The 22,046-nt window shown below is 38.5% G+C and overlaps 1 protein-coding gene across 2 annotated transcripts in view; it reads left to right on the top strand.

Annotated features, from left to right (window-relative positions):
• The first annotated feature begins 4,908 nt into the window (after positions 1-4,908).
• Positions 4,909-22,046, top strand: part of LOC128983573 (glycerol-3-phosphate acyltransferase 1, mitochondrial) — a 223,575-nt gene continuing 206,437 nt past the window's right edge. The window contains exon 1 of one of the 2 annotated variants that reach the window (XM_054402900.1): positions 4,909-4,926. The gene's annotated coding sequence lies outside the window, so the exon portion shown is untranslated. The other variant, XM_054402899.1, reaches the window with a different exon arrangement.

The raw sequence follows: 22,046 nt of genomic DNA on the forward strand, positions 1-22,046 counted from the left end.
CTACATGGAAGAAAGTGACGAATGTCAGTTCACTATTAAGGAGCTTCAAGACTTACTGAGCAGAATCACGGGAGTAACGGATATGTATTCAGACAGATGGCTAAAAGAGCGTCTTGTAAAACATTTCGAAGATCGTATCTTAGTGTCTAGCGTGTCAGGCAAAAAAAATTTAATCTGCTTGTCTGACACAGTTAATAAAATTATAGATAGCTGGTACAGAGATCGAGAGATTGACAAGCAGGCTGAAAAATTGAGGATTGTGACAAAAGCAGCTGATATAATAAAGGAAGATATTCAAAAGATGACTTATGACACTCAGTCTTATCCAGGCGTCGATGAAATCAAAAGTGGAGATGAAAGTTTGATTCCCGAGTCATTGGCACTCTTCACAAGTAGGCTTACGAAGAAAAGAAAGTCATCAGAACATAGTATAAAAAGGAAACGTATCGTTATTAATCATGCGATCATTTCAGCTGTCAGGCCACGATCTTTTCTGTCCTCAGTCCAATTGGGGCTCAGTCTAACACTTCATAGGTTATTTGGATCCAAGCATTTAATAAACATGCTTAACTCAATGGGAATTTGTGCGTCCTATAATGAAACGTCTATTTACTTAAACTCACTAATCACTGCGGGATCGCCTGTAATAAAGGAAGAAGCCTTTATGCAACACGTTTTTGATAACGCCGATGTTAATGTGAGAACACTAGATGGCCTGAATACATTCCACGCTATGGGAGGTATTCAATGTATCGCACCAAAATCTAGCGTTGAAATACAAACAAAAGTTGATAGGATTGCCACAGGAACTTTCAATGCCGAGACTATAAGTATAAAATCATACGCAAACAAACAATCCCGCGTTGGACTGAAAAATGTTATAGTGGCTGGTTTTTCGCAGTTAACTGCTCAATTAAATGTCTGTGGCGACTTCACATTATCTGCTGTGTTCCCACTCAACACTATTTGGCTGTCGGGAGTGAAAACCCAACCCGGGTGGAATGGCTTTATGCAAATAATCCATACAAAGGAAAACGTCCAGTCAACATACATCTTGGAGCTACCTTTTATTAACATGGATGCTTCAAACATGTCCACTATATTCTCAGCATTGACATTTGCCTGTGAACAAAGTAGGAAACAAAATCAGACATGCATTGTTACCTTCGACCAGCCCCTATTTCTAAAGGCGTCAGAAATTGTCGCCGCAGCTGAAGAGAGTAGTGAGATTTCTAAAATTATTTTACGGCTCGGTGGCTTCCATCTATTAATGTCATTTATGGGGTCTGTAGGACTAATAATGGAGGAAAGTGGTCTTGAATCCTTATGGGAGACCGTATATGGATTAAACACAGTTCAAAATATGATCAGAGGCCATGCCTATGCGAGGTGTATAAGAGCGTACACACTGACTGCGTCTGCAATTTTTCAAGTTATGGCAACCCTAGACGAAAACCTGAATGAGCATCTTGCAACTCTAGAAAACGTCAATACCCTTCTCATTGGCCACGAAATTAAACCTCAAGATGCACTGATTGAAAGAGATGTTGCTAATGCCTGCAATGCAATTGATTGTGCGATGAAAAAAATTGCAGCCTCTAGTCGCACTGCAAAACTATGGATAAACTTGCTTAAATGCATAGACCTTATTTTGCAGTTTATATTTGCAGAAAGATCTGGAGACTGGGACATGCATTTAAAAACCACATTACAAATGCTCCCTTTTTTTCATGCAGCCGGTCACTTGCCATACGCTAAATCAGCACATCTGTATGTCCAGAAAATGGCTGATATTGAATCACATCTAACAGAGAGGGAATTTGAATTATTTACGAAGCAAGGGTTGTTTACTGTGAGGCGAGGCAAACACTTTTGGTCTGGTACATGGACAGATATGTGCATAGAGCAAAGTTTAATGCGTCCAATGAAGTCCGTTGGTGGATTAACTCATGGGCGAGGAATAACAGACAGCACGCTCCAAAAGTGGGTACATGGAACCCCATACTGTTTGAAAGTCCAAGAAGCTGTAGAGGAGTTCATTGGGACTTCGTTGGCCTTCTCTGAACAGCATGTAGAAATCCGAGAGTCAAGAAAAAGAAGAGATGAAATGGACTTACGTAAGTTTACAGAGTGGCTCGAAGCTCACAATCCATTTACCAAGTTATCAGGAGAGCTTGTATCATTAGCATCTGGTTGCGTCTCTGAAGAAACAGTCAACTGCGATCAAGCATACGACGTAGGTGTCGCAGCTATGGAGAAAATGAAAGGAAAGAACTTTGGCGAACTTCACCTACAAAGGAAAGACAAGGTCATAACGCAGGCAAAACAAAAAAAGATAAAAATTAGGAACCAAGAAGTTACAGTTAACTCACAGCAACTATTTAACAGAATACTATGCGTATGCGACAGTCCACTGAAACTAAAAGACTATTTGAGCTTCGAGTTAGCTGCAAGACCCCCTTCAATCTTTGATGACGTCTCCATTAGAAAAACGACCAAGTCTTCATTGATGAAAATCTTTGAGTGCGGCATTGATGATCATACAGATACAACTGATGTGACCTATGTTGTTGATGGAGGATTCTTAATCCATTATGTTAAATGGCCCGAAAATTCTACCTATGGAGGAATCATAAATAATTACTGTTACTATGTAATATCCAAATACGGAGAAAATGTAACAGTTGTGTTCGACGGCTATCCAGAACATTCAACGATTAAGCATGAAGAGCAACTTAGGAGGGCTTCTAGTAAAACGTCATGTGAAATCTTATTCGAAGACACTACAAGATGTTCAACTTTAAAAGAAAACTTCCTGGGAAACAGAAAGAATAAGAAAAGATTGTTGCTGGCGGTTTCAATGGAGATGCAAAGGCGCGGAATAACTACGCACACTGCCGAAGAAGACGCCGACTATGACATTGTTGATGTGGCTTTGCGAAAGTGCATCAACAACACAAAAGTCTTTGTTGTTGGCACAGACACAGACCTACTTGTTATGCTAGTATCTCTGGCTCCCCCTGACAGTAAATTATTCTTTTGTAAACCCAAAGTTGGACAAAATGACCCAATCATTTATAATGTGGAGAAACTGGTGCATAATTTAAATGAAATCCGAAGCGGCTTGTTATTTGCACACGCAATAAGTGGATGCGACACCACCTCATCTTTTTATGGTTTGGGCAAGTTAAAGGTGATTGAAAAGTTAAAGTCATCCGAAGAGACTATGCGTCAGGCCCTGGTGTTTAGTAACAGCGATGTTCCAAAGGAAGAGTTGTTAAATAACGGAGAAAAGTTTGTTCTTGGACTGTATGGAATGGATAGGTTCTCGAGCCTTAATGAAGCTCGATACTTCAAATTCAATCTGATGACGAAAAAAGCTAACTTAAGAACAAATTTTGATCTAGCCAGACTACCCCCGACAACAGAAGCTTGCCAGCAACATATACTGAGAGTGTACCTCCAAGTACAAAGATGGATGGGAAATAAGTTGGTGCCAACTGAATGGGGATGGAAACTGGAATCTGTAAAAGAAAATGGAGAAGAAAAAAAAGTTCTCAAGCCAGTAACCAGTGTGAAGCCACTTGCACCAAACGATATCCTACAAATGGTCTCGTGCTCGTGCAAACAAAATTGTGGGAACTATTGTGGATGCCGTAAGCTTGGCTTGAACTGTTCGTCAATGTGTGAGCATTGTAACGGTCTGAGTTGCCATAATACAGCAAGTATGGAGGAAGAACAAGACGAAGATGAACTATAATTAGGTAATACCTTATCATGAAAAACCTACTTAACAACAACAGCAAAGTAACAACGAAACTTACAACTAAAAAAAGATTGCCTCAACAAAACGAATGTAGATATTAAAGTCTATTACATGTATTATTCACGGGTGGGTGGGTGGTCCGTGATGCTATGAATTCTAACAACTCTTATTATATTTATGTTATTAATTAAGAGTAATTAGGAATTCATAGCTACCGGTTTTTGCCAGTCCGGGACACGGCTGGTCCATAGGTGGTGGATAATGGAAATACCTTTAAAAGGGTTAGGAGCAAGACTCCCCCGAACCAAAACTGGCACAAAGAATATACTCATTATTAATAAGTTTTACTTTAAAATTAAATAATTAACTTACAATGAATTGCCTTCATCTTATGTATTTCTTAATATCAAGAAATAATACAAGTTTAGGTTTAAAGCCAACCAATCAATGTTATCTCTGACAGTATTAGTTCAAACCTCATTAATAGATAATTGATTTTGCATAACAAACTCATTCTGTACTGTACCTTACCCAGGGTGGATAACTTCACTCGCTGTTATAAGGCGGCGCGCGGCACGACGGCTGCGCTGCGTCGTCGAGGCCCAGACTCTCGTCTCGTTTTACCGTTCCCCTGCCCATATTTATATCACAATCCTATACTTATTTATATGAAATTGTTCAGAAAGACATTCTCTACAACCTTTAGAGAAGGCGTTTTTCATTTTTCTACTATTTAAAAAACTACGGCAGAAAAACTGAAATATCGGCTTAAAGATTTGCTTATTTTTAGAGTTTATCATTAAATTTTGAAGAAAGTATTGGATTTAACGCAAAAGTGTAAAGGAACTTATTTTAGACAATTTATTTAGGAATATAACGAGCTATAAATGATTACAATCGGATAAACCATACTGGACTTAAGCGTGATTTAGTAAAACCTTGCAATTCCTGACTTTGAGGGGGGGTGGGGGGGAAAGCACCGGGGGGATTTTAGGGGACTTTTGGGAAAATGTACATCTCTATGTGTACTATCCAGTGGTATATAGTTTTGCTTGTCACTAATTTGTTCCGACATAAAACCTTTATTGACTGGGCTACGATGAACAGAGCCGCTAACTTCACGACGGTGTTCCACCTCCAGCTGAAGTGTACTGAGTTTAGTGAGTGCAGTGTTAGTTTCTTAGTTTGTTGTGTTCGTGTTGTTGTGTATTTTGAATCTGAAGATAGACTATGCAACAAAGATTGTAAAACGATTTATATTGCCTTCAATTTTACTATCAGTAAGTCCGATCACGTCATTAAGAAAGGTAAATGTTCAGTTAATCTTTGTAAACATATCCAAAGAGATAAATTTGTAACCTATTCTATAAAGCCTTTATAGGTTAGGCTATAGTTTTTTATATTAAAAAAAAACCTTCAAGGCTTTGTTTTTACCAGAATTCGTAAATCTATACTTTTTAATTCGCAAGCAGGATTTTTGTGACTATTACTTACTACTCCGAACCGCTTGACATGTTTTGGTCTCATTGGAAAGAGCCTAACGTGAAGTTGTGCAGGAAACCTTATTAGGCTACCTCCTTCCATGCGACCAGTTTTATACTGGATTAGCTACGTCATTACTAAGTTAGTGATGTGACGAGTCGAGTATTTTCTTGGCTCGAGTCAAACTTGACTCACGACTATGTCAACTTGAGTCAGACTCAACTCGGTATCATCGTGGAACTTAGGCTTCCATCGGTCGAGTTCGGGTCGACTCGCAGCGCAACCAATAGGGTTATAGTTTGGTGAGTCGGCTCAACTCGCATTCAGCCAATAGCGTTTACGTTTCGCGAGTCAACCGAGTCAACTCGTTAATTCCCGAGTTCGTAAAGGCTCGGCTTTCTCCGTATGAGTTCGGTTTCTTGACTCGCTTTGAGGTTGTGAGCCAATAGCGTTTAAGTTTTGCGAGTTGGACTCGGCACGTTTCGAGTTCATGTAGCTTCGGCAATCTCCGAACGAGTTCGTACCAACTCGAGTTGTGAATGAGATGACTCGATTTGATTTGAGTCGGGTCTTGATTCGAGTCAACTCGAATCGCCAACTCAACTCGTCACATCACTAGTCATTACAATAAACATATAGGCTATTTACATCCTATACAAAACTTCCATGATGGAAAAGTTTACTTGTGTCCCACAGGTGGTTTGGACAATGGTCTTGGTAAACAGAAATCATCTTCATAAAATTCACTTAGCTTGTAGTAAGGCTTTCCTTTCATGAGGCTCTTCAGGTTCAAGGCAAACTTATTGCCATCGAGAAGTTTGATCCTATCAGGCAGCTTATTATAGAGCTTCAGGGCCATGATTGGGAAGGCGTCCTTAGTCTTACTAAGCCTGCGGAATGGAATGTCAATCTTTGTTTCGCATCTCGTATTGTGGCTGTGCACTTCATTCCTCGTGTTGAATTTCTGTAGGTTATCTTGGACGTTGCTTACAGATGTTAAAATGTAATTACCTACTGTAAACAGTCATATGCCTGTCCTTACAAAAAGTGGCCATCAATGATCCCGTTTACCACTACCGGTGATGATTCGCAGTGCCTTCTTTTGTTGACGTAGGACTTTGAGGCATTCAGGAGCATGGCCCCAAAGCTGGAGACCAGACGAAATGTGGCTGTGGAACAAAGAATGATACAACGCTATCAGGTAGGATTTAGGGACAATTCTCGTCAGTTTTCGGAGAAGAAAGTTAATCCTCGCTAACCTTTTAGAAATGTTGTCAATGTGGTCTCCCCAGGTTAGTTTAGGGTCAAGAATAAAGCCTAATGACACATTTTTTGACACTTGATCTGGCGATGGCGTTAGGGAGCAGATAAGTTTCTGGGTTTTATCTTCATTTAGTTTAAACATATTACAATTAACCCTCCGAGTGTCCATAGTTTAGGCCTTAATGTCCACCTATTTTTGGCCCCTTTGCAAGGTTTTATTAAAACGGATCTGAGAAGCTTAAAACAATGTTAATTCTAATGTTCTATATACCATTTTGTTTGGAAAATCATGGGCTTCAATATTATATATAAAACATAGGGAACATTTTTTCAAAAAAAAATTTTTAGGTAAAAAAAAATATAATTTCGAAAATTTTCAAAAAAAAAATAAGTTCGCGCTCAATGAAATTGTATAAATTATAGGCCTATAAATATTTGAAAATAGCCACTTTGTTCTAAATTTAATGAGGATTACAAATATATAATCATATAGCGAGGTAAGTTATCAAATAAATAAGTTATGAGCGAAAAACGGATTTCAGTACATAGCGTTTAGCTAAGAATGCATAGCCTAACCATAGCTAGGAATCTGGCTGATAATTTACATCAATATCACTACCTACTTCTTCAGGATCATCAACCAGCACTTCAAAACCACTTAAATCTTCTTATAATGCACCACGTATATCACTACTTTTGATTTTTAACACTAAAACAATGATAAACGTAATAAAACACATCAGTCATCGGTCCGGGGGAACCTAGCTGTTTACAAATACACGCACGTCAGCTGTCTGCTACAATATTTTCGGAACTAAAATGAATAGCGCTTAGAGACAGACCTCTGGAGAAAGCTTAGAATATTACGGAAAGAACGATACCTAACTCGATCCAGTTCAATCCGATTCAGTCAGTCATAGAGCCTTCGCCGTAAACGATGTTTGTGCGTCTTAAACTCGACGCGTGACCCTACACAAAGTGTGTTGTGCGTCTATTTTTTGACGCGTGACCCTCGGAGGGTTAAACCAATCTCTAGCAGCTGCGAACAAAAGCTCGGATTCTTCCATCGCTGCGTTTGGATTTCTTCCAGTTGTATTCAGTATTAAAGTAATCAGTGTCGTGTCATCCGCAAATCTTAGCGCCTTACCCTCCAACTCAAGGTCATTTATTGCTACCAGGAATAAGATTGGCCCCATTACTGAGCCCTGAGGCTCTACTTTAAGCGCGTCAGACAATACACCACCAAGGGAAATAATTTTGATCTGGTGAGATACCACGTCAAATGCCTTTGACAGATCACATAGAGTCAAAGCTACAGACTCGGAGGCTTCAAAAGCACCTTGTATTTTCTCATACAGATCGGACACTGCCGTGATAGTTGACCTACCCTGCCTAAAGCCATGTTGCAGGTTGGAAAGCAAGTTGTACTGTTCTAGATACTCAACTACATGCCGCTTCATGACAGTCTCCATGACTTTGGCTATCATAGGTATAATTGATATAGGTCGGTCAGTAGTGTAGCCAGGATTATGTCAAGGGGGGGGGGGGTTTCACATAGCTGATCTGGAGGGGAGGGGTTTGAGGGCCACAGACGTAAACTTAGAAAAGAAATAATAAGGTTTGTTTAGGGCCATTTAAAAAATAACTAATGGTCATAAAAAACAAGTGTAAGATGTAATCTAACAATGTAAGCACGGTAGTTGATTTGCTATGTATACCCTCTAGTACATTTGATTTGTTAATATTCCTCGTTTGCACAGTTCCACTTGAGAAATAAATAAGCTAAATAATACTTTAATACTTTTTACTACTTATTACTATCACTTATTACTTATTACTTTTTTTTTTTAGTAGGTACGTTATCTATTGTCTATTAAGAACCTCGATTAGCCAGAGTGGTCAATACAAATGCTTCTAAAATTATGTTACAGAACCTCATTATCCAATACCAAGAACATTTTATATATTGTGTTTCTTTAGTCTAATGTGTTGAAATGCATTGTATATTTAATCTAACCAGTTTTTACCATTATTATTTTATGCAGTAGGTTCTCACATTATTGTTTTCGAAACATCATAGTTTATCTGACAAAAACAAAATAGAAGCATAACGAAACAAAGAATCGGCTGATAGCTTCAAGGTCAATTACGCTATGCGCTTGCACTGACAGTCATCTGCTCCTCACTTATCTGTCTGTCTGTCTGCTGTGCGCTATGTCACAGATCACACTTATTCTGTCCTAAAACAGCACTTAGCAGTAGCCTATGACTCGCAGTAAGCCTAACTATCTATTTTTCTGTTCTTTACGCAATCTCCATTCATACTTGGCTTAACACGTTCGCTGCGGCACGTCAAATAGCGAGCGTATCACCAGTGCGGCGCAGCCCTCAGCGTTGAGTAAACCCGATTGCCGCGTGTGATTGGCTTTCCAATTTTGGTCTGACGAATAGCAAATAACGTGAGGGGATGTCCTGCTTTACAACGAGAGTCGACGTAGTTCGCTAAACACTCACAGATAGCAGCACTGCTTGGAACGTAGCCGGTCCCATTGGAATTGTATTGCCAAATGGAGGGAAAAAGACGGGACAAAAAGAAGACTTTTGAGATTGCCAGACAGGGATTTTACGGGGAAATTTACTACCAACCTACACCACAACAAAATGCAAGTCACATACTACACTCTAACGTGGTATAGGTCCGCTTTCGGCCGACGCTATAAGAGCAAAAACGAAGATATACAAAAGGCATTACCGAGCGTTCCCGACGGGGTACGGACGCACCGTACGGGGGCCAAGCGCCGTACCCGATCGGGAACGGCCGCACTCTACGTGTTAAAATACCTACTTTGTATGGTCGCCATTTCATTGAAAAGTATTAAAAGTATTTATTTCTGTACAGTACAGTTAGTACAGTGTTTACTGTTTGGAAATTCTTTTGTTTGAGTAAAACTTTGAGTTAGCTATGATTTTATACGTTGCAGTTTTTATTACTGAACCAAGAGTTAATGATAACTTATTATATGATTGCACAATACTACTGTAATTATTGTCTTTTAATTGTGAAAAACAAATTAATCATCACATTATGTCCATTTATACAGTATTAGGAGTTTTTATGGTTTTTTTATGGGCAAAATCCTTTTGTCAAGGGGGGAGGTTATGACCCCCAAAACCCCCCCCCTTGGCTACGCCACTGAGGTCGGTAACTGGCCATACTGGAAGGATCACCTTTCTTGAAAATAGGCACCGTTCTTGAGACTTTCACGCTTCTAGGAAAAATGCCGGCATTCAGGCATAGGTTTATGACCCTAAAAAGTAGGACTGCAATACTGTCAATGATAGTTTTGAGAACAGCGGAATTCATACCATAGATGTCAGGACTTTTTGAAGGTTTTAGTTTTTTCAATATTCCCAAGAGTTCACCAGGAGTTATATCCCGCCAATAAAGTAAGGTTGGCCCATGGGTTCTATTTGAGTGAGCAACGTTTTGGGGGAAATGTTTGAAGCTATTTACAATGGTTGTGACGCTGTCAAGTAGGAAAATATTAAAAATTCATCTGGACTAGCCTTACACATAAACAAGGGCGGTCCCAGGGGGGGGGGGTCAGGGGGGTCATGACCCCCCCAAAATATTTTTTATATACATAAACTATTATACCAGGGAAACATAAATAATTTTTATTGCAAATCGTTTTACCAAATTGAAATTCGTTGTAGTCTTTACACTTGTAGGGAACGAGAGGACTAATTACAAATTCTAACCTAAAACTTGGGTTGGGATCGTTCAAGTCTGACTATGCTTTTGTACGTTATGAAAAGTAGGGAAGATCGGCAGACAACGGACGCTTTCAGCCATTATGGCAACGACAATGTCCGATGCTGACGTTCGACGTTCGGCTGCATTCTTCTTCTTATTTAATTTTTCGACATTTAATGTTATAATTCATTTTAACCCAGATGATTGAAAACTTGAGTTGGGTATTGGATAAAGAAAAGAAGTTTTATCAATAGTAAAAGTTTGAAAGGTAGTTGAATATTAATTTATCTGAGTTCAGCGTTAGGAATTTGTAATTACAGTAATGTAACTCAATGATAACCGTATCAAATTTCAAAACTTTCAATATTACATAGTATTCATATTTAGAGCACTGATATCATATTTAAGAATAACACAACCCAATAGGCATGTTGCTAGCCACAAAACAACAACAAAATGGTAGTGTCTCAGACTTAGATGCGGAAGGGACAGATTTAATTCCCGGCACAACCTCACAACCACAAAAAAGTTGCACAAAAACTTTATTCTCCCCCTTGACCCCTTGTAAAATGCCACTGGCACTGGCGTAGAAAAAATTAGAACACTGATAACCAATTCTTCAGGCGGTAGCAGTGACGGGACGCCGACGCAACGTTAGTTGGGTAGTGTACTTTGTGTAGGTTAACTGTTGCTTACTGGGCAGGTATAATGCAGTCGTGTTTGGTGCAAGTTCTTAAATACTTCTTAGATAAAATAAGTTCTCTTTTTTTGAAATCTTGGTCTGATTTTGGACATTTTCTGTTTAGCATGCACATTGGCACCAGTTGAAAGGGTGTTTTCGTAAATCAATATAATGCTTGAATGTGTTGTAATGTTGCAGTATTCCTTTGATATTAAAACCACAAGCCTCAATAATGCAAAAACATGACATTATACAAGTTTATTTTTATACATTTCTTTGACCTTTAAAAAATAAACTGGGAAGCTTGAACACATTAAACTAGGTCCTCAAAAGAGCTTAAAAACCACTCATTTTAGCACGTTATTTCCAAATTTTTCCAAATAGATGTCTAGGACCGCCCTTGCACATTGAAGAAGGGGGCTTGCTTGTGTCTCTTATATTTGTATTAATCAAGTTCCAGAGTGCCTTACAGGGATTTAGCAAGCTTTCAATACTTTTGGCATTTGCGGCCCTCTTAGCCTCATCTACTTTCCACCTATAAAGTTTTTTTGCCCTAGCGTAGGTACCTATATACAAGCATGTTATATCTAATCTATCTATCTATAAAAGAGGAACTATGTATATATGTGGATGTACCTTATGGACTCAGAAACCGCTTGACAGATTGTAATGAAACTTTCAGGCATTATTAAGCATTATTCAAGGCTTATTGTACCGGACACGAAAGCGAGCTAATAAAAACAAGCTCATGGGGCGTGGCCCAAGAAAAATATGAAAATTAAATGACATAATATTGCATTGGCATCCATTTGTGAGCTATGTTTCAAGTTTCAAGTCTCTAGCTCATTGGGAAGTTAGTTTAAAATTGATTGCAAAATTTGTACCGGACACGAAAGCGAGCTATTAAAAACAAGCCCTTGGGGCGTGGCCCAAGAAAAATATGAAAATTAAATGATATAATATTGCATTGTCATCCATTTGTGAGCAATGTTTGAAGTTTGAAGTTTCCAGCTCATCAAGAAGTTAGGTTAAAATTGATTGCAAAATTTGTACCGGATAAGAAAGCGAGCTAATAAAAACGTTTTAAAACTAGACAAACCACCGTTATTTTTGATTTATTTTAACCATGAACCCATTGCAATCCCATAACCAAACTTGGTGTACACATTACTGATAACATGACCAACTTTATATAGGTACTAGCTGTACCCGCAGGCTTTGCCCCGTTTAATTTCATATGTGAGCTCGTTCACATGGCTCAATCACGTCCTGGTTGAAGTTCGTTCGCTACGCTCACTCACCTTTAGGTTGGAGCTCGTTCGCTGCGCTCACACGTCCTGGTTGAAGTTCATTCGCTACGCTCACTCACCTTTACGGTTGGAGCTCGTTCGCTGCGCTCACTTGCCTTCAGGTTAGCTCGTTCGCTACGCTAACTCGCCTCCGGGTTGAAGTTCGTTCGCTGCGCTCACTCACCTTTTGGTTGCAAATTAGCTGTTGTCATAAATTTAAAAAAATAATAGTGCTGCACTCTGTTGGTAATCCTAGTAACTTTAATGCTATTGAACATCACAGAACAGAACCAACTTGTTTAATTGAAACAGCTGTTATGATTCATTAATTCCATTTAAATATGAGTACTCATTAGGTTAACATGGGAGACTCCAGAGCCACTGGGGCGGAGCCCGAGAGTCCGATCAGAATAAAAACCACTCAGTTTTCCTATTTAATGCCTAAAGAATCAGTGTACCAAATTTCAGCCTCCTAGGTAAGTGCACACGGTGTGACTGTTTTACAACTGTCGTTGCAAACTAGTTGTGCGTGCAACTGTTTTGTGACCTCGGCAATGTATTGCAGTGGGGAGGCGCACACAACGCAACTGGTTGTATGCGATTTCAAAAAACGTTTGAAACCAGTCACATACGGCCCAGCGCACACGGTGTGGCTGTTTTACAACAACTGTTGCAAACCAGTTGCATCTGAAACCAGTTTGCAACTGAAACAAAACTTCTGTCCGCACATGGTGTGACTGTTTTACAACTACAGTTGCGTATATTGTGCAATCAGTGGAGTGTCAATTTAGTGCAGTTACGTTGTTTTAAAGCCTTGCGCTTACTATGTCAGGCTCAGACGAAGAAGACGTTATTAGCTATTATCAGTACCGAAGACAGCGAAGAGTACTGAGAGAGCATTGGGTTCACCAGCAAACCTGCAGACTAAGCGAATTTCAACTTGTCTGATTACATTTTTACTAAAATATTTCTATAAATAAGGCATATTTAATTCCCAATTAAAAAAAACATTAGATTTAATGAGTGCTTAGGTTTGCTGCTACGGGGAAGGTAAAAAGTGTTTTTTGACCATACGTCAATAGTATAAGATGAAATAAATAAATTGGCAACATTTTTTAATATATATCCATAAACAAGTAAACTACAACAGTTTTAATTTTCTCCATAAGACATTTCATTCATTTTCTACATAGGAACTTTTAATTACACTATTTTTGAATTTTCTCCGTGACCGTTAGGCATACAATAGCGCTTCAATATACTAAATTATTTCTTTTTTTAAGCTCTACAAAACTGGTTAAAAAAGAAATTGCAAAAGTTTTTCTTTTTAGGGTCAAAAATAGGAAAAAACCAATTTTTACCCCATAAAACCCCTTAAACCCCCGTTCACATGGTCCGATTATGCTGGTTCGCGAACTCGTTCGAATAAACGTAGGTTTACACGCTTGTACCAAATTTCATCAAAATCGGATGATATTTGCTCGAGTCATCGCGCTAACGGACATATATACCTATATACCGGGTGTCCATAAATGAATATCGGGGTTTTAACTCTTTATAATATTAATTACATTAAACTTACAGTTATAAATGATATGTCACATGAAAGAGCAACTCAAACAGTTTTATATACAAGCTTACAAGTGTTCTATGTGAGCACCATTTGTCACACGGCACACATCAAGTCTATAGCTGAGTTCTTCCCAAACGTTGAGCAGTGTGTCTTCAGTAATTGTTGCAACAGCTGCTTCAATCCTGTTTCGTAATTCATGGAGGTCAGCTGGTAATGGAGGCACATACACACGATCCTTGATGAAACCCCAAAGGTAGAAATCGCATGGCGTTAGGTCGGGTGAACGTGGAGGCCACGCATAGCAAGCTCTGTCATTGGGTCCCTTGCGGCCAATCCAGCGGTCGGGTAAAGTTACGTTCAACCAACCGCGTACTTCGTTATGCCAGTGAGGTGGCGCGCCATCTTGCTGGAAAATGAAATTCTCTGGTTCATATTGTTCCAATTGAGGGAAGAGCCATTGCTCTAGTGTATCAAGGTAAGAAGTACCAGTAACAGTAGCTTCACCAAAAAAGAAAGGTCCGTAAACTTTCCGCCGGGATACGGCACAAAAAACATTGATTTTAGGGGAGTCTCGTTGCACTTGTACGACCTCATGAGGATTTTTTGAGCCCCATATCCGCACATTATGAGTGTTAACATGTCCACTGAGGTGAAAGGTCGATTCATCACTGAAAACAACATGATCTAGAAAATCTTCATCGTCATTTAACAGCATTACGTTAGCGAAGTTGGCACGTAAACCATGGTCTGCAGGCTTTAGAGCCTGTAACAACTGTAAACGATAAGGACGTAGTTGCAATCGTTTCCTTAAAACTTTCCAAACAGTCGACTTAGCAATTTCTAATTCACGACTAGCCTTCCGAACTGATTTCTTTGGGCTACGAGTGAACGACTCTCTCACTCGCTCAACATCCTCTTCGCTAACTCTTGGTCGTCCCGTGCTCTTCCCTTTACAAAGGCAGCCTGTATCTTCAAACTGATGAAACCATCTACGGATGTTATTGTCACTTGGAGGATCACACCCGAACTTAATGCGGAACGCACGTTGCACAGTAACTACAGATTCAGTCTTTGCAAACTGCAAAACACAAAACGCTTTCTGTTCACTAGTCGCCATCTTTGCTACTACCGCTTTCTAGCGGATCGCGGTGTAAACATTTCACGCGCATGCGCACTGGTGCTAACGAATAAAACTGTTTGAGTTGCTCTTTCATGTGACATATCATTTATAACTGTAAGTTTAATGTAATTAATATTATAAAGCGTTAAAACCCCGATATTCATTTATGGACACCCGGTATATACAGGGTTAGTAAAAAGTGTGGAGACCCCCTGTTATTTTTTTAACGGCCCATACGAGAAAAACTAAACTCGGCACACCATTATGGCATGTTATGAAGTACTTTTTGGGCATAACCGCCACTTGGTGTTCATCCCCAAAATTGGGGATTTTGGGGGAAACTAAAAAATTTCAAATACAAAGACCCATCGAGTGACCCCTCGTTTTGAAGGTCCTGGTAAAAGAAAACCAACAACGCAAACTAGAGGTCTCTATCTCAGTTCAGTACAAAATGGCAGCCAATTGAAATTCTCATAAGTTCCCAAACCCAAAATGGGGGATTTTGGGGGAAACTCAAAAATTTTAAACGATAAGCCCCATCGAGTGGCCCCTCATTTTGAAGGTCATAATAAAAGAAAACTAACAACGCAAACTATAGGTCTCTTAACACAGTAAAATATGGCAGCCAATTGAATATAAAATTGCAAGTTATTTCCAATTTCTAAAGATTTCAATCAGCTTCCATTTTTTACTGGATTGAGATAGAAACCTCTAGTTTGCGTTGTTAGTTTTCTTTTACCAGGACCTTCAAAATGAGGGGTCACTCGATGGGGCTTATCATTTAAAACTTTTGAGTTTCCCCCAAAATCCCCCATTTTGGGTTTGGTAAGCATGTGGCTATTAGGCTTAAAAAGTACTTCATAACATGCCAAAAAGGTGTGTAGAGTTTAGTTTTCCTAGGGTGAGCCGCTACAAAATGTACAGGGGGTCTCCAGACTTGGAAAGCTGTAAGTTAAATTCAACTTCTGAGAATTTCAATTGGCTGCCATTTTTTACTGGATTGAGATAAAGACCTCTAGTTTGCGTTGTTGGTTTTCTTTTACCAGGACCTTTAAAATGAGGGGTCACTCGATGGGTCTTTGTGTTTGAAGTTTTTGAGTTTCCCCCAAAATCCCCCATTTTGGGGATGTGCACCAAGTGACAGTTATGCCCAAAAAGTACTTCATAACATGTCATAAAGATGTGCCGAGTTTAGTTTTTCTAGTATGGGCCGTTAAAAAAATAACAGGGGGTCTCCACACTTTACTAACCCTGTATATACTTCATATATACCGGTATATATATATATATAATTGAACGGATGGTGTTTTTGGCCTCTAGGGACATCAAAACGAAAAAGTAAATTGGTCCCGGCTCCAGGTCTTACCATGAGTACTACGGTAATAGCTTATTCACTATATGGGAAATTCGCTAAAATGGATTTGAAAAAACCGGTTTTGATTGAATTACTACCTTTGAGGTCCGCGTAGTTCTAAACAATATAGTGCAGCCCCCCCCACTATTGCTGCAGCCTGATTGCTGTAAAAGTTCAAAGTTTTTCAAGGTTATGCGACTTTTGTAATTTTACCTAATACATATCATAGTTACATAGTTACTAAATACCTATTAAATATCATTATTACTCTAATCACTTATTCATGATAATGGTTGTTGACAAGCTAATGGGAGATAGTATGTGTCAGATTGCTGATTCAATAATGTAACTAAAGTAAACATTATTTTCTGTTTAGGAATGATTGCGTCTTCTTCGTCCGACGACATCCTTGACACGACTGTGTAAACATTAAAGTATTATATTGTCGGTGGTGTAACTGTACTGATTATTACGCGCGCCTAATCTTTGGCAACAAGTTTTCCACTAGTTGCTCTAAATTAGTGAGGAGCAACATTTAGTTTTAAACTTTTAGTTGTCAACTTTTGTTTGTCAACTTTTGGTTGTCAACTTTGGTGTATACGCGGCTTATAGGGCCCTTTCACACAAGGCTAACTACAGTTGCCCGTCATGCAGGACACAGTGACACTCGCGCAACTACTAGCGGTAACCGCCGGCGCCCTCCATACATCTTGGCATTGAATTAAATGGGAGCATTCAGACGAAGCCACTAGTGGTCAGTGGGCGCCACCGCGGAAGGGCAGGCATAAACTACTGTTATGAGGTAAACAGCCAGTTCACGTGCAGAAACTAGGCTACTTTACTAACCGCTAGCGAAGTAGCGGATACTAGTATATACTGAGTAGCCAATGTGACATAGGCAGTAGCGGCTCGTAGAAGTAGCGCGCTAGTCACATTTCACCTCAGTAGCGTCGAGAATTGAACATTTCCAATTTTCCCCGAGCTACTAACTAGCGGCTAGTGGATGTGCATATTTGGAGTTTGTTCTGTTGGTTTGTTGTGGAAAGGTGGTAATTAAATTTGTTACAATGGGTGAAGTTAAGTGGTCCGGTGGAGACATAATCAACTTTTTTAACATTTATGGGAAATAACAATGTCTTTGAGATGTTTCGTGGCCCGATTATTTGGGAGACGGACAACGGCCCAGATCTTTGTTTGGGTTAATCCCTTGATTTATGGGCTGAGGGTGGTGGTCACCGGAGGAGGGGTGGGGAATCGAGAATTCTGAATCCCACCGGAGGCGTTACCTTTTTGTCAAAGATTTCGCTTAGAATGCAATTACTTCTTAACTGTACATCTTTTGTTAGAATTTAAGGCATTTATAATCAGAACTATCAGAACTATGGATCAGAACTATTTTTTTATTAGTAAACCTTTATTAGATTTTTTCATTATCAGCAAGTTTGGTTGGTTTGGTTAGGTTATGACAATTTAATTTTATAATTAAAAAATTATAAAATTGAATTTTAGGCATTTGTAAATTTCATTTTATAAACATAACTATTTTTTTGATTAGTAAACCTTCATTCGATTTTTCATCATCAGCAAGTTTGGTTAGGTTATGACGGTTAAATTAAAATTTAACCTACAAACGATACGTTTTGACAGCGACGGTGATAGAGCTAACATTTTTCCGTGAACAGTTCGGCTATGCAAGGTATGATGCGGAAGCGTTCGACACCAACCTAGAACTGACAGGTCAGAGGTCAACCGACCGTGATTAAGAGGATTACAGCCTGGGCCATGTGCCTACGGTGTCGTGCTGTTTCAGCGCGTGCTCGTACAGCGCAGTTATCTTGGTGTCCCTAATTCCAGGAAGGACCAATCATTCACCCGTCTAATTTCCACGAAAGACCTAACACTGACCCGTCCAAATGCAACCCCTAGATCATGTCTTACAGTTAATATTTTGAAGTCCGAATATCTCAACCCCGATTTCCTGCAGGAGGGTAGCAAAGCGGACGATGCACCTTCCCAGTGTCACCAGCTGTATATCTGTAGCCCTGTGTCACCAGTTGCTGGACGAATATTGTGTGTTGATTTTGTATGGTTGATACCAAATAGAACCCCATTAGCCGTTAAGGTAGCAGTTGTGCAGTACTTATTATTCTACTGATTAAAATAAAAACTAAACTAGATTACCCATGCTACACCGCAGCGTTAAAATAAATATAATGTAATATCCGAGAAATATTCAAATCTATGATTTTGATTGAATAATACAGTATCTTGCAATTAACGGATTCAAACGATCAATGGCTTTAATTATTGCGTATAATTTACTGATTATTTTGAGTCGAAAATATATATAAATACCTAAACAATACTGGAGGTATTGATTTTCAATCATAGAAAACCCTTATAAAAAAAATATGTTAATTGTTTGCGTTTGCTTGAAACTCGTCCGATTTGAATAACAAATAGCTCAAATGATAGCCGGTATTTCACTGGAGGTTCCTAGACCATAATATATAGGATTTTATAATTATAACTTTTGAAATGAACCTTAAATTGAAGTAAGAATTCGAAAATAAATCAAATTTACGTATTTTGATCGAGTAATACAGTAAATCGCATATATGCCGATGCTTGATGTGATGTCTGAGAGTGCATAACTTCAATAATTTGAGACCTCAATCGTGAGAGTCGGTCGGATAGAAGAGCCAAACAAACTCGGAAAAGAAAACCCTATTTTTTAAAGAAAATTTGTTTGTAATTTAAAATAAATATATTAAAAGTAGGCTATATTATAAAATAAAAATTATGCTATTTTTTATTAATATTACCATTGACTATTGGATACTGAAGTTGATTTCATAGTACACGTACGGTACATTAGAAAATACGTTATTCAGATGTAATAATTTTCAATAATTGAATACCAAACAGTAAATACGTTAAATATTCTGAAAATGTAATACAATCGTAGCGCCGCGCAATGCGTCGTGGGACATAGGCTTTTCTCTCTCTCACTCTATATTATATACATACATTTACTGTATATACAGGGTGGGAAAAAGTCTTGGGCCAGTTAAATATTATAAAAAGTACTTAAGGCATAGCTTCAATTTATTGACTCTCACAAGCGACCTTGAATATAAAGTGCAAATCTGGATCCTCAAACTACGATTTTGGTGGCGGTTGTTTTAATCAGGACTTACGGCCATTCACAAATTAGACAAAGCCCAAAGCTCGTACCGCTAGTTCATTGAAATACAGAACAGGTAGACAGACAGATAGACAGACGGGCGTTCCAAGTAGACTGCGCTGTACGAGCACGATATTCCGCCATTTTTTTTGGTGCGCTGTATGAGCACGCGCTGTACGAGCACGTAATCGTGCCTACACCCCGATTATTTGGATCGGGACTTAAAACGACATGCGTTTGCACAACTAATGCAGGAATTAGAATATTCCGGTTTGCCTGTGCAAGAAGATGTGCTAAAAAGAAGATTAAAGTAATAACAATAAGGGACGGTTATCGCAACGAAGTTTTAAAATTAAGAAGTCCCTAAAAAGTAATGCCGGCACAGAAGGCATTTACAAACCAAAACTTGGTGTGGTTTAGTGCTGCTGATTCTTTTTGGAATGCAGTTATATGTGGGTGTAAATCTTCTTAACATTTTGTGAAATGTCACATTTGGGCAAACAACAAAATTTACTTTTTTAAATCCTATCGTTACTCAGTAACTCAGATTAATGCCAGAGCGATAAATTACACCTACGAAAATTAAATGCACCTGTCAACAACATGTACCCAATGGCATTACAGTACGTTAATAATAATACCTTACACATGGGACCTGTATAAATTGTTCCATCTATATCTATACTAATATATAAATACTCCCGCCGCAGCAAACCTACCGACTAAGCGAATTTCCATTTGCCTGAATTGATTTTCAATTAAATGTATTTAATTAACATTAGGTTTTATGAGTACCTAGGCTTGCTGCTATAGGTAGGGTAAAAAGTTAGTTTTTATTGTAAAATATTAATAACTTAGTATAAAATAAATAAATTTACCAAGTTTGATCAAAATATATCCCTAAGTAAGCAAACCACAACATTTTACAATATTCTCCATAAGAATAACATGGAAATTCTAAGATAACATTTTTTTGAATTTTCTCCGTAACCAATAATTGTACAAAAACATTTTATTATACTAAAATTATTTGTTTTTTAAGCTCTTTAAAAAGGTCTGGAGTAAAATTGGGAAATTTTGTGTTTAGAGGGTCAAAAATTAGAAAAACCAATTTTTATCCCATAAAACCCCGTTCCCATGGTCCGATCATGCTGGTTCGCGAACTCATTCAAGTTTATTCTACCTTACACCTTCAAACCAAATTTCATCAAAATCGGACAAAAATTACTCAAGTTATCGTGTTCACGGACACACACACACACACACACACACACACCCACACACACACATATATATATATATATATACATATATAAAAATTTGAACGAATGCTGTTTTTGGGTTCTGGGGAAATCAAAATGAAAAAGTAAATCGTTCCCGACGTGTTTGTGTGTCTGTCTGTTACAGAGAAAGTAAACAGGTGGTCAAAAACATACTGTTTTTTATTACAAATAATTATCTATTCTATACTAATATATAAAAATGAGATGGTGTGTGTCTGTCTGTTACTTAATAACACTGATCTGCAGGTAAAGATTAAACTTTGTGAAAAAAGCTCAGTAGCTACGGTAATACATATCAATTATAAGTGAAATCAATATAAACTGTTTTTGTTTGCTTTACTACAGTGAGCTTTATGTTGTGCGATTATTTTTTCTTATTTACTTTATATGTACGTTTTTCAATGAAATAAACGTTTAAGTAAGCTTATCATTTGAAAATTGAATCGTATGGGTACATTATTTTCATAAATGCGTCAGCGCCTCATATAATTTGTACTAGGTAGCCTTATAAGTTAGCCTAGCCTTAAACAAAGATATTTTTTAAACTAAGAGTTTCAGTTGAGATATGTTCCTAAAACCAAAGGGGAAAATCTAACTATTTTATATAACGGAATTCAAGATCAAGTTTTTTCGCTTCAGTGTCCTCTCCGTTGCGAAGCACGGGTAAGCAGCTAGTTACTTCATTAAAAGCTTGAAGCACTTCCGGTAGAAAGGTTGAAATTGTATTGTGTGGCACTCTGAAAAGGTACTGGAGGGATTTTAATCTGTTGCCAGTAGCAAGATATCTTAAGGTTATTTCCAATTTTGTTCGGCATGTTATTGCCATCATCATTTTGGTGTCTCTTTTTAATAAAAGGAGTTACCAAGGTTGGGCAGCTAATCAAACTTATTTACGGACATTCTCATAATGTTGTGGTATGATTTGGGGTCCTCAACAGCTAGTTCCCTAATGCACCCAGCCTGTCTCTTCTCTTAATACACTCCCTCACCCAGGAGCGTTTGTTTTTGTTACATATATTTTCTATCAAACCAGGACACACATCACTTTTTTTAGGGTGAGGAGGGAAAATGCTTTTACGCACACAGGTAGCCAGCCTGTTGTGTAAGACTCCTGAATCTATCACAGACTACTCACTAAAAAACCCCCTCTACTCTGTTGGACACAGACCTGGAATTGTTTGTCACATTACTTCAAGTCAGGCCAACATGTGACCTAAGCCCTCAGGGCTCTCACCGTTTTTGGCATTTAGATACTTCATGACCTACACCGCATCCCGGTCAAGGTCGAGC

This window comes from Macrosteles quadrilineatus, unplaced genomic scaffold (genome assembly GCF_028750875.1).
Source record: "Macrosteles quadrilineatus isolate MER2022 unplaced genomic scaffold, UCM_ALF_1.0 Scaffold_1__1_contigs__length_201487025, whole genome shotgun sequence".
NCBI lineage: Eukaryota > Metazoa > Arthropoda > Insecta > Hemiptera > Cicadellidae > Macrosteles > Macrosteles quadrilineatus.